This window comes from Trichoplusia ni, chromosome 2 (assembly GCF_003590095.1).
Source record: "Trichoplusia ni isolate ovarian cell line Hi5 chromosome 2, tn1, whole genome shotgun sequence".
Classification (NCBI taxonomy): domain Eukaryota; kingdom Metazoa; phylum Arthropoda; class Insecta; order Lepidoptera; family Noctuidae; genus Trichoplusia; species Trichoplusia ni.
The window spans coordinates 20,205,967-20,220,395 of NC_039479.1; positions in this window are offsets into that span (position 1 = coordinate 20,205,967).

Consider the following 14,429-nt stretch of genomic DNA (forward strand, 5'->3'; position numbering starts at 1 on the left):
AATACAAATAAATAAATCAATAACTTTACCTTTCATGGTCATTGAATCCAAGTTCAATGAAAGCAATAAATATTTAATCGTATTTAATAAATTACTTTCAGAACATTATTTGATTGCGTAATGTTTCAATGGCTTGTTTTAGAACAATTTTATTAGGTAGGTACTGACGTTGGTAAGAAGCCCATTTTTAACAAATCTCTTCTTTAAAGTAAATAGTGTTTTAAGAGTTAGGTTCTTATATTAATTCAATGCTTCCGATCACAAAACTGATGAAGAGCTTAAAAACGAAAGAGAAAAATATACTAATCAAGCTAAAGTATTAAACAAAAAATCTATATGTTTAAAAATGTATCTAGCAGCAATATTTTGAAAATCACACTTATCCGCAACATGGATTTAAGCGTTTAAAAGTTGTGGTGGAATCAACAAACTCACATACACTTATAAGAACGATGGACTGCCTGTTCAGAGGTTACAGGTTTAAATATGACTGGCAGGTGTGGTAATTATCAAAGCCCCACAGGCAGGTTCAACACTAAGTGTACACGAATCAAACGAAAAGAAGGAAAGTTTGTATGCTTAAAAATCCCTCATACACTGTATTTATTTTCTTGAACTGACGTATAAACATCCCGACTATAGTAAAAATTTAATCATTCATCTTTCAACATGGTATAAAATGAAACTGAACTAACACTGTAGGCGAAAAAATCCTTCCACGTGGACTAAGTTGATGGTTGAAACCAGTCATAATTTAATTGCATCATATTTTTCACAGCTTCGTTCAAATGTCACGGCTGAAACGTTGCATCGCTAACAGCGGCCAGTATTACTATGAGTGACGTCACACTTTGTTGCGTAATATCTTTTTATCCGCTTAGATACGCTTTTGTTTTATTTTATTGCTTCTATTGGCTGTAGTATGAACGCTTTTTGCAAGGTTGTAGAAGCAAGATGAGAAATGATAGCTATGTATGTTTAATTAAGTTTAGACCTCAGCCAAGGAAAATTGAGAAATCCGATAAGTTCTTTTTGTATCGTCGTTTTTAATCAACTTATTAATCCATATTACACACTTCGAAGATATATTAAACTAAAATACCACATCAAACCTGAAAAAAACTGTTCAAACTAAAATCTGAAAATTGATTAATTTTGGAATTTATGCAATTTAATATTACCTACATCGAAAATTTTATCTCACAAAAATAGCTAATTATTCTAATTAAGTATATGCTTCACCCCTTATCAAAAGCTACTACGACAATAAACAAGCACGCCTTTACTTTAGCTAATTATCATCTCTAATTCAGAACTTTAAAGTTCAAAATGCAATGTCCACTAAAGATAATACGGAAAACCGCTTCCCCATTGTCTAACGCAAGTCCACTGAGTGTTTCTACCCGTGACACCACTTCAATGGACCGACGGTAACTCGACAAAGCATTCTCATTCGGTTTGCACGTGACACATATTTGAGCAGCCATCCCTGCTTCGTTCGAACGAACTTAAAATTCTTCTTCCTTTTCCAATTACTGTTAGAAATAAGTTCTAAGTAACATAGTGTTTAACAAGCTGTTTCCTGTGGTTATGCGTCGTTGATGTTGGTTATAACTGCTGAAAATTACCTTCTTTATGACACCGTTGGGTAAAATACTCTATGTGTTAATCCTTGGTCCCCAAATCCAGCGATTCTATACCAGATTTCATAAAAATCAGTTTGAGTGTGAAGAGAAAACAAACATACATACTCAATTTAATAATAATAATAATCCCTCTTTAATAATATTAATTTGATTTAAAAGTCGCAATGGAGAATTAAAATGTGTATTCAAATTAGACATTATAGCACATTTTAAAAGTTATGGAAAGTTCAAACTGGACTTCGTCTTTTTAATAGTTCAAATAAATAGCAATAATAATTTAAAATCTTAAGTCAATGTTAATGATTAAATTATGAAAATGTAAAATGATACTTCAGTATGGTACTTTATAACTGTTGACTCCATCAAAGTCACAGAGATTAAGTTTTTATTATTACTTGCCATTAAAAAAAGAAAATCGCGAACAATTCCCTTTTTATACAAATAAGTAAAATTTTAAGTTTAAAAAACAAATCACTTAGTTTAGTGGGCGTTGTTTGCTTCAGAATTATTTAATTACTTATAGTCACGAATATCGAGTCTTTATATTTAAGTTATATCATATCGTGTGAGTTTGAATTAGCTTATATTTATAACACTACGGTCAAGGCTACATTGCAATTACTGTGTTAGCTTAAATGATATAATGGTTGGCTCACGCTTATTTAGAGGGATCGCCCGACTAGTTTCAGACAAAAACGTTGGACAATCTAGAATACAAGTGGCCTAGCCGTTGTATAATTTAAGTATTTTTATTTATTGATTAATTGGTTTATTCATGCGGCTTGCTCGCGACCCCGCCGCTGCTTATGATTAATTCTCCGATTGGATCCGATACTAGTTGGGCAATCCCGATAAATACGCGTGAGTAAACCGTTGCATCATTTAATAATGAATCATTCTAATGAAAGTTACTAAACACAAATACAGTTATTTTACACTTTAAATCTTTTTCTTTTCACTTAGTTGCTATACGACCTGGTGTCAGAATTTCAACCGTCCGTAGGCCTCTGAAGTGTCTTAACATACCCCTTAAAGATTCTCAGTAGTGCTGGCATCCTCATGATGTTTTAATTTGAGTTTTTTTTGCAAGAAATAACACATTTCTTAGTAGGTACACATAATAATGAATTCAAAAAGGGTGAAAAAATAAATGCATATTACGTCATTACATTTGGCAGTCTACCGTTAGCAGGCTTAGATATTAATGTTATCTTTTAGTCATTTTAATTAATTCGCCTCTCTAAATGAATATTTTACTCATCAACAGTATTTTGTTTTTGAAGGTCTTTAAACGTTAGTCTTTAAGCATAATACCTACGTCTGGTTCTAGCTTAGAGTCACTAATCCATGAATAATTTTGAATTTAATTTACATAATTTCTGTAATTAGAGACGCATGAGAATGCAAGTAAAATGAGTCTTTTGCTAAATCAAATTGCTTAATTATGCACGTTTGTATTAGTGTTTCAAAGTTTGCTTTATAATAACGATGAATGTCTAAATTAGATGCCTACGGGAGCTGTAACTCAGATACTAGATTTGACATCAAATATACGATACTAAAAATAAAGTTTAAATTAAAACTTTAAACTATTGTCAGTTCAAGCAGTCAAAGCGTGTGTTCATGCTAAAAGTAAAAAAGAGCTACATTAAAATAAAAAAGGAAAACGAAAAAAACCTTTCTATAAAGCGAAAAGTCGGAAAAGATTAAAAATCATCTATTTTAACCCCAGCAAAAATATCGCAATAACTTAAAACAATAGCGGAGACAGCGCTAAATGCAGCCACTGGCCATGTTACATCGTTTAGTTTCAATCCCAACGCAGACGGCAGGCTAGAGTTATGATCGTGTTGGATACAGCGCTGCAGCACTGCAAAGCGTCAAACCATTATAGCGCTAGTTTATACGTCACACGTACAAGGTCCACAGTCATACGATATTGAAGTTTTAGTCACGGCTCGTGAAAGGACATTTTGCTCGTTGGTCGCTCTACAAATTGGGATCGCCAATTTGGCTTTTAGCTCTCTTTAGCTCGTAACAGGAATCTTTTGAGTAATGGCCAAGAAGACTACACAAATTGCCTGTTATATTGCCTACTCAAATAGCATCTTTCGTTATCAATGATAAAAAGCTTTGTGAGTATGTGAACCCGGATTATCAATACTAGAGGTATAGAGAGGTAGAGGTATAGTAGAGGTAGGAGGATCACTCTGTGATCACCCGCAGTGAGAAAGCTTGCTGAGCAATTTGTTTACAAAGATAATAAAGTTTCAATATGACCACAAAGATTGAATCGGAAGAAAAGGTATTTAAAATAAATAAATAAATGCGGACAACATCACATACATTGTTCTGAACCCAAAGTAAGTTGCCAAAGCACTTGTGTTATGGAATTCAGATACAACGAAGGTACCACAAACACCCAGACCCTAGACAATGTAGAAATGTAATTTTTTACATTGACCCGACCGGGGATCGAACCCGGGACCTCAGAGCTAGCGACACCTTGAAACCGGTGCGTACGCCACTCGACCACGGATTACTTGTGCGATTACTCAAATGGTGATCCTAAAATATTGTATCGATATTTTTAAATCGCCTACCAGTCTTATCAGTTTTCAACAAAATCAAAGGCTTTGCGTGTAATTTTCGAAACAGGTGTCAAAGCGTGAAATTTAGGCGTTCTGGGAGCCATTACAAAACAATATCATTATTTGATTTCTATCACAGAGTTTTAACCTCAAAACCAATGTTATTATGAACTTAAAACCACTGAAATTGACCAGTATGGTACCGCAATATTACAGTGGGTTATATGCAGTAATGTGTAGTAGTGGGCTTAATGAGTTTAATTACTTACGTATATTGAGAGCAAGTATGGAGTATCGATTTGATGTTGGAACTTTCGGTAACTAGTCAGTTTTAATTAAAAACATTTGAACTAAACAACTTTAGTGCTGTAACGTAAATATTTAATCCTAGATTTAGCTAATGGATTTGTTTTTACCTACCCATTATGGAGCGAAATCCGATCCTATGTGTACTAAAAAGGAATTAAAATATTTATATTAGAAGAATTTATATATACAAGTCACGTGCATGGATCACACAAATGTTTGTCCTAGGCGGGGGTTAAAATCCGCGATACAGCGCGTTTAGTGGGTTTGGCATGGTGGCTTATTTCACTCAGATAATCAGCAATAAAAAAATGTTACACAAAGTCCACTCAATTTTGTTCCTAAGCATAAATAAAACAATAAAAAAACATATTTTATCCTAAAAATACAGTACCAAAAATCCGGAAACATATCTTGATAGGGCAGTATGATGATTAATGCCTATTCCTTCATACGAAAGGTCTTCGCCCCACAAAGGGACAGTTATAAACGACTGGCTGAACACATAATTCAAACAAAACGTCCCCGACGTATATTTTTACGCGATTACATGACGTCACAGAGAATAACATACAGCCTCTTTCGTGGTTAAGAAGACCGATACGTGACGTGTGTGTATCACGCGGGGATTATCCGACGCCAAGTTATAGAAGCTTAACGACCGATCGAGTTAATTATATCGAGTAGTCGTGTTTTATTTTAATCGAGATACTCGATGCCAATTAGGATTAGTGATATGAGTTATTGGGTATAAAAGCTGTGAGTCCTTTGAATGAATGTAATCAATTTATGGTTCCGTACGTCAAGTGTAGAAAGGAACCCAATTAATAAGGCTTCGCTGTCTGTCCGTTTGTCTGTTACTAGGTTGTATCACATGAAGCGTGTTGGCAAGACAGTTGAAATTTACGAACGTTAAATCGTTCGTACACATTTAAAGTTTTGACGAAAATACATGGTTATTATTATTATTTTTATTATTTATTTATCTTTAAACAAATAGGTAGGTAACTCATTAACTAAGCCCCACAAAACCGTTGCAATGGTTTGACTGTGGGGTCGATGAGTCTCTAGACATAGTTACTATCTTACTTAAATGTACTTATTACTAAATATATATAATAAAAACATAAATGAGTCACACACATGTGCACCACATACACATAGACACACACAAAATATAGACACATACATACATACGTACAAATATATGCGTGTACATACACATACACATACATACACGCATACGCATATGCACACGCATACATATACACACATATGCACACATAAACATACAGTACACATATGTTTTTTTTAATGATATGTGAATTTGAAATATTACTTCTTTTTGTAGCGTTCTTGTTTTAAACTGAGTATTTAGACAAAAAGGCACATCGAGATAAATAAATGGTGTTTATGGAAGTAACCCCAAACTGTCACTGCCCATAGCAGCCATTTATATTCGTATCAGCATTAAAAGAAAAAAAAAGCTGTAACGTCAAAAGCATTTCATCCTTGTTTCTATTTGAAAAGGGAACGAAATTGTTGAGTGAATGTGGGTTCCGCAAATCCTGTCATTGGCCACTTCAAAGTTTAAGGGGGGAATGTAAGAAAATGACGTGTCATGTAGAGTTAGGGTCTGCGGACCGCCCGATTTGGCTATTCAATTTGTTTTTATTAGAATGTCTGTATCTTAAGTAGAGGGTTCTGCTTTACGGTTTGTTGTAAGCCAATCGGGCTTACTGTAAGTGAGAACGTATACTCTTTCTTATGTAAGCTTTGTTTCATTGGTGAATATTTTTTTAATGTAATGAAACTTAATTGTACATTATTTATAGATTGAGTGCTGCTATCAGTGGTAGATTTGTTAACCATTTTTACGATATTTTTTTCTCAGAAAACTATTGAGGTAATTAAAGAAAATTTATGTACCCAACAATTGTATACTTTAAAGTTGTTAATATTTACTTAATCAATTTCTTGTTTTCAAATTAATATTGTAAAACATTTTCTGAGAAAAAAAACGGGATATTTTGTTGTATTGGTGCTTTGCAACCTATTTATAAGTTAAATTAAATAAAAAATGTATTTTTGCCCTCGACGTGAAATAAATATTACAGTGTATCAAAAACCGTGAACGAATGCTAGCAATAATTTGACCGCGGCAAAGTGGCGGCAAAAAAATAACGAAATTTCTTTCGCCACTCAGTAAAAATTTTTTGTTGACATACACCAGAATATTAATAAATAACTTATTTGTCGCCGCCTACAACTTTACCTGTATCTGCATATTATGTATGTATAACTTTTTGAAGTTCAAACGAGTTCATGCATGTTATATTGCATGAGCTCGTTCGATTTTTTTATTATTTCGTCAACATCGTCTATAGCCTTAGATAACCCACTACTGGGCATAAAAAAGGGAGTTTGCCTCTCTCCTTTCTCTTGCTACTTGCCTCCATCGCTTTCCTGCTATAAAACTAGTAATTTAAATAAAATAAAATCGACTCCATAAGGAATTTTACGCCACAAGCACGTGCATGCATTCTCACAAATATTTGCCCTTCACAGGGGTCGAACCTGCGACGCATCGCGCGCTGTAGGTTCGGTAATGACCTACACCACTCGACTATCCGTGCAGTCAAGTTAAATTTGACTCTACCTGCAGTGATTAAGGGCTTAAGGGTTTGAGGTCAGCATTTCGATTACTGTTTTGTTTAGGTTTCAATTTCTACTTATGTGTCCTCATCCTTTAATATGAGTTTAACCTACATACTTTGTGGTTTTGGTGACTAAAATATCAAATTATCTTATTAACATTATAAGTAAGTTAATGCAATAAGTAACTTGAGTAGAAAAATGAAAATGTTCAGTAGTAATTTTAAGAGTACCCAAAGGCTAAAAACAAGAACCTAAGTTACTTAGGCTCCACTGTTTTCAAGCTGTACCTCATGAAATTTAATATTTTTTTTTTTTAATATTGACAAAAACACGATTGAGCTATATTTGGAAACGTCATAAACTTTCCAGATTTTTTTTACAAATTTGTATTTTCTTGAGCTATTCAATATTGTCGCGAGTCTGACTCACTCTTGAAGGGTTTTAACGCACCGAAACAGCGAACTGAAACGTCAATTTATTAAAAGTCATCCTACGTAAACAAATTAGTTATTTATAAATCAATTCAATTTATAATATAAATCTAGGTCCAAAACATTCTAACTTATTTAAACAGATACTGATTTGCCGTACCCAAATATAGCGCTTACAAATTACATATGCCATTCACAAAGAAATAGTTTATTCAAACATCAAAACAATATGTCAAGAAAACACACTGCTCTTTTATTACGAAGTTAGCGTGATAGCAAAAAAATACATACAAAACCTAATTTGTTGAAACTGTTCGAGTTATTCACGTTTTAAAAAGCAATTTGCAGGCAAGGGAGCTAGAAAAAAATGTGCCTTATAGCCCGTTAAAGTCACAGTTTGTTATAGATTTCTTAGAAATTGTTCGTTAAGGACCTTTTTTGTGGTGTGTTGAAGAAATGTTGTTAATACGCCTCGTATTTGTATTAAAGAAAAAACGGTCAAGTTTGAGTCGGACTCGCAACATTAAAGGTTCCATAAGAATAAGCTAAAGATAAGCAAATTTTGATGTTTCACGTATGTTATCATAAATTTAGCCAACATAATATTATGTATAACTGTTACTACTGTTGTTTCACCTCAATCTTTGTTATTATAGCTTCAAAAGAAATACATCGTCATTCTGTGAAAAACTCTACTTCCTAGTTATCATGGTTCATGAAAAACAGCTTGGTGGCGGACAGACAGACAACCTGTAGTAAAGGTTCAACTTTTAGCATTTAGATGAGGAACTCTAAAAAGAAAAGACGCTTGCTTATATGGCTTTTGTACGTAATATATTTTCGATTTAGTGTTTAAAATAATTTGAAAAGGGGTGACGAAATAACTAACCATAGCTATAGTTTTATTTTTCTTAATACACTCTAGTTTAAATTAATTTTATTGATAGTTTATGACTAGTCCATATTTTAGCGAATTGCTTTTACCTTTTCAATTTTATTATTTACGGTAATTCTGTGATGTTAAATATTTTGTGTGATTAAATCCAATCGTTGCCATTGTAAAAGTTTTTAAAACAATTGGCAACATTTCGCTTTGGGTACTAGGAGGCCTACGACTACTACATAAAGCAATATGATGGTGTTTTTGCAAGAAAGATATATTTAAGACTATGTTATACATAATTGTCAACCTTTTTATATACCAGTGAAAGCAAAGCTTCCCTACTATAATCTTCATTCTTTATCTTTCTTAATGAAAATTACCCGCACACTATTTCTTTCATAAAAATTAAACTGCCAAGCCACCACAAAAATTTCTAGGACATCAAATTATCTAATCCAAGTTAACGTTTTAACCCAGTTTTCCTGTAAAACTACTAACTTCGTGACATCATAATACCAGTTATAATAACCTACCCGACCACATGCCGTAACAAAAACGGATCTCGCGTTAAAGGCTCAAAGCGTAAATGCCAAATATTTGGCGAAAAATGTTTGCTGTAGACCGCTGTACCTAAATTTAATTACGGTAATAAATATGAAATATGTACCTACTATAAGGCTTTAGTTTTTGTTCTGTGTTATATAGATGTACATATAAAAGTGCTATATGACGTAGGGTTGCCCATATTTTCAGATCGAAATAATTGAACTGGAATGATTGGATATTTGACGACAGATATCTAATTTAGGCTGTCAGGTATGACATCGTATCAAGTGTCGTATATTGAATATTTGATACTTTATTTGTAATTAATAAATGATGACGATTTTTTACAATTTTAAACTGTTTTCAGATTTTTGAGGTGTTCGCTATAGCTTTTTGAAAGGTTTGGAAGAAAATGAGTTAAAACTCCTAGCAGTGGAAACTCACAATAGCCTTAGGAAATTTTCAAAAATCACTTACCGAATACGTATACATTATAGCATAACCGATACTTTGTTCAACATGTTTTTTTAGCTGACGGTTTAGCACATGCATCTGCGAGGTCTTAAAAAAAGATTTTTCTCTACACTCCCTCAGAAGTAGGTCACTGGCAACTTGAGTGCCGATATTGAACCTTCAGGGGTCGTGTGTGGTCACTCACAGTATATTTCATATCTATTGACGTCATATTTTGATAACATTTTTATACAACGCAATTAATTATTTCATTCGTTGACATTGTTTGTTGGATGTTCTTAATCTGGCAGAAGCTTGATGCTAGGAAATTCGTTGGTAAGTTGGAGTCCTAAAAATTATATTATTAAAGTGTGAAAACAATTAAAAATGAATATTGATTGGCTGAAGGTACAAAGCCATGCTTTTACTACTACGTTTAAACTGATCTAAATCGTTCAGAACTTTTATTAAGAGCAACAATAATGTTTGTAGTTTCTTTTGGCATATTGTGAAGATTTTGAAATTTTACTTGGAAAACTTTCATGGTATTATTTGAAATCAAAACCCTGAACTCTCTGAACTCTGCTCTTAACAATAAAAATGTGGCGCTACAATTAATGTTGGTGACAGAAATTAATCGCTGAATATCTGACTCTACGTTGTCTATACTAGGGGTAATCCTAGAGTGAAATTAAAACCCTCGTGAGCGCAAAGGGGCGTGGCGGCTTGTGATCTGAGGAGCACGTGGTTGAAACTATCTCCGACAGTAAACTCGCTTGAGACCGCCAGTACCGTACAGTATTTAGTATCTAATGGATAACTAATATTGTCGTGAAGTGGCATGTTACAAGGACCTTACCAGACATTAGGTATATTCTATTTTAAGCAAGTAATCTTCGGGACATTTCAAGGTCAAGCATATAATAATAATGTTCTCATGCTGAATTTTGCTGAAAGCCTTTCCTCCGAAATTAAATACCGGTCCCTATGACCGTTTCGGGATGAAAAAGTTAAGCAATATTACTTTTGCCCGTTATCTGACTCATGTTGTGTGCTACGATAAAAGTTTCGTCGAAAATCGTGAAATATTACATGCGAGTACATTACTTCATACTTAGATGCTTAGGAGTTTCTGGGAACGAAATTAATATTAATGGTAAAGTGTTTTTTGTAAACTGTTTGTAAATATGCGTTGCTAGACATGTTGGATACTGAATGAATAAGTGGTATCGCCGAGGAACTTGGTAGATACATAAATTACAAGAAGATTTTTCTTAGAAATGATTGGCTTTGTAAGATTTCCATTGTATGGTACTTATTCTGTTATATGTGTTTAGGCAAAAATGGTTTTTTAGATTCTCAATCCAAAGGTTCGAAACCTAACCCTTTTACTAAAGCTATGCTATCTGCTCGTCCGTTTGTTGATAAGCTGGATCTCATGAAATAAATACTAAAAAGCGATACTTGTGTGTTGATCATGGGATTTGGTTGATTCAGTCATAAATTAGATGGATGACCATTTTTCATCTTTAATCTTGGCAGTCCAAATTTCATATTACTGAGCTATCCCTAATGCAAACCATACTTTAGTAATTGAACTTAAACTATTGTTTACTAAAACCTATATTGTTGTAAATGTTCAATTGTTAGTCAGAATCCATATGAACTGACTAATATAATTAACACACAATCCGATATTCGCTAATACGAAACTAAGTTAATTGAAATTCTATATTACACATTTAACAATTACCAATCCATAACTTTCACTGATCATGAAAATTTGATTACAATGTTGCTAGGTCAATAAAGTCGCTAGTTTTCTGTCATAATATGCCAAATTGTAATATACCTTCAGTAATAGTTGATATCTTCAAAAAAATATTTAAAAACTACCTCGTATATCACTTTTATCGAAAATGGCGTCCGGCCAGATGTCATTTTTATTTAAAATAGTTGTTACATAGTCATATGAATGTAAAACATTGTTTTAGAATATTGAGTGCTTCAACCGTTTAAAACTGTGAAAGTGGCAAAATGATATGATCTGATCAAAATGGTTTGATCAGCAATCATTCAATCATGTAGGTAATTGATTGACATTGATCGCGGTTCATAAGATCCAGTTTGGTGACATATGAGGGATAGACGGTGTTGCCTTAGCAACAGGATTCAGTTTTTGGCCTTTGGGTACAGACCTTTATCTGTGTGACCTCTATCCAGCAGTGCTGAGAAGAAAAAATCAAAATCTTCAGATTTCTTGGAATATTTATTTTGGGCACGTCCGAGAAGATGGCAAAATTGACAAAGTCAGAATATCATCCATCTATATTTTGTATTTTAATTTACTGAACACAATAGCGTTTATTTTTATCTTGCCGCCTAAAGGATACTGAAGCCTTATTGTGATCGATTCCTCTCTTCCCTTTTTATCGTCAACGTTCAATTTATAAGCATTCTCTAATATTATTCAGAGATCGTTTATAAAAAACCGGTCAAGTGCGAGATGCTTCCTTGACATTGAGGATTCTGGAGGACTCTTTTAGGTGTCAAATATTTGTTTGTACCCACCCGTGAATTAATGTGTCCCCGAAGTGTGTATCGACGATAATAATATTAACATAATATGAAATTTTAACCTTGTTAGATATCGTAGTTTAAGAGATAGAGCCTGGTGACGGGTGAACAGACCTACAACGGAGTGACAGTATTAGGGTTCCGTTTTTACCTTTTGGGTACAGAAACTTAAAAAAATCTAATTAAGTTATTAATTTTCCTCAGGTTCTGAAATAATATAAGAGAACTCGTTAATCTTATACATAATAATTCATAATTTTTCACTTTCATTTACCACATCGTAAATCAGAAAATCACGGAATTCATTGTTGATGTAACCATTTAATGATCAGATATCAAAGGCAAACTCATAACGTAAATAAAGCAAGCAATGTACTGGTAGCTTTGAACGCTATCAAAATTTTATTTGCAGTCAAACAACGCAAATAGAAAATCAAATTCGCGGCATATTGCCTACGTACGCTACGAATGTTTATTTCCTCAAAATGTCAGATCACAATGCAAAATTATTCAAATTTCATACGACATAATCCCGTTTTGGGATTGGAGATGACGATCTAATTGCCTATTCCGACGAAATATTTGATTATTGCAGTAGGTAGCGATTCGTAAAATTATTTTGTCGTTAACCCAAATCTATGAGGAGAGGGTCGTTTAGTCTTGGCATGTCACGACTCGTTCTGGCCGTAATCTTTTGGCTTTGCTATTGGTATTAAATGTATCATTCGGTACAAAGATAAGAATGATTTATACAAGGTGAGCGATTTCACGAAAAATCCTTGAGACGCTTAATTCTTCGTTTCTCTAATCTGTCTTTGCATTGACATTAAGATTTAATTCGATCCCTGAAATAAATGTTCCATTAATTTGTAATTCTTTGCCTATAAACGCTCATGGGAATATTTTAAAAGTTACATTCTATAAATACGATATTATTCGTTTCTTAGTTTCCTCTTGCCCTTGTCAATCAATGTCAGTTTGTGTTTCTCTCGTACCTGTCTCGATTGACACGACCGTTGCATGGTATTTTGATATAATATCCTAAGCTATATCGGTTTTAGTGTCGCGAACACGGTCACTTAACCGCTAGTCAACGGCAACGATATTGTTCTTGTAGATATTACACCGTACGTGACTGAGGCAGGATTGCCTTCGTACCACTTAAAGCATACACTTGCACATTTGAAGTAGGTACATATGTAAATACTCGGATAATAATAAGCGGCGGCACATTGTCAGCTCGTTTATGTGAACACGAAATGTTCTTACATTTTTACGACTCACGCGAGAATAAGCAGGCGTGTGTGCTGTATGTATGTATCTATACATACATATATAGCTATCTTCACTTCCACAGTCACACTGGATTCCTTTAGTGTTTGGAGAAGCGGTTTATTCTTACCGACATACTGTTGTCTCGTAAGAGGCAACAAAGGGATTACGCCTCGAGTGTTATCATTAAACTCACCGCTGATAACATTTCCGCTAAACCCTTCGTCCTCAAAGGCTACGGCTTCGCGTGCAGTCGCTTTAATTAAACCGTAGCTATAAAAACAGTACTTACAGTAATGGTTTATCCATTTATAAGTTAACCACATCAGTACTTAAAAATACTGCTGTTACATATCGCTTTTCTTTCTGATATGCCGTATAAAAAATCTTAATATTAAAATTTCTGACGCGCCCCCAAAACTTCACTTTTTGTCATACGCTTTTCTGGGTTCCACAATTTACATTTTGCGTTTTTTGGGTCTTTAAATCAGTACCTTATTCTCATACTTCATGCTAAATCTTGGACTATTCACAAATACTTCAAGACTCCTAGCTTATCGTCAAGAAGGACGGCTACCGCTAGCTGACTTACAACTTCCGTCCTTTGATTGGTGGCTCAAATCTGAAGCCATAAATGTTTTCACTCATCGGTAGCTCAGATTAGAAATGATGAGACTTTCTGAAATACTACTTCAACGTATAACAGAAAAGGCAATCTAGACAGAAAGTCTTTAAAGACAGGTGTAGATCAAATATTATCAATATTAAGCTGATGTATATGAATTAAATATGGACAAAATTCAGAATTTCAAATGAAAATTCGAAGTGAAATATATCTCGATTCAGAATTTTAACTTAACTTACAACTGAATATTAACTCTAAAGCTGATTTTTGATGGTAAAGTATCGATAAATTCAATAATAAATTACGGATACGGATTTAAATATTAACAGCATCCGTTGAGATAAACATTCTGCTCAAGGCTCGTTCAAGTTTGAGTTGTCGGAATTCCTCCGCATTGACGCATGTCATTCGTATGATGACGGTGGAATTGCGTAACAGACA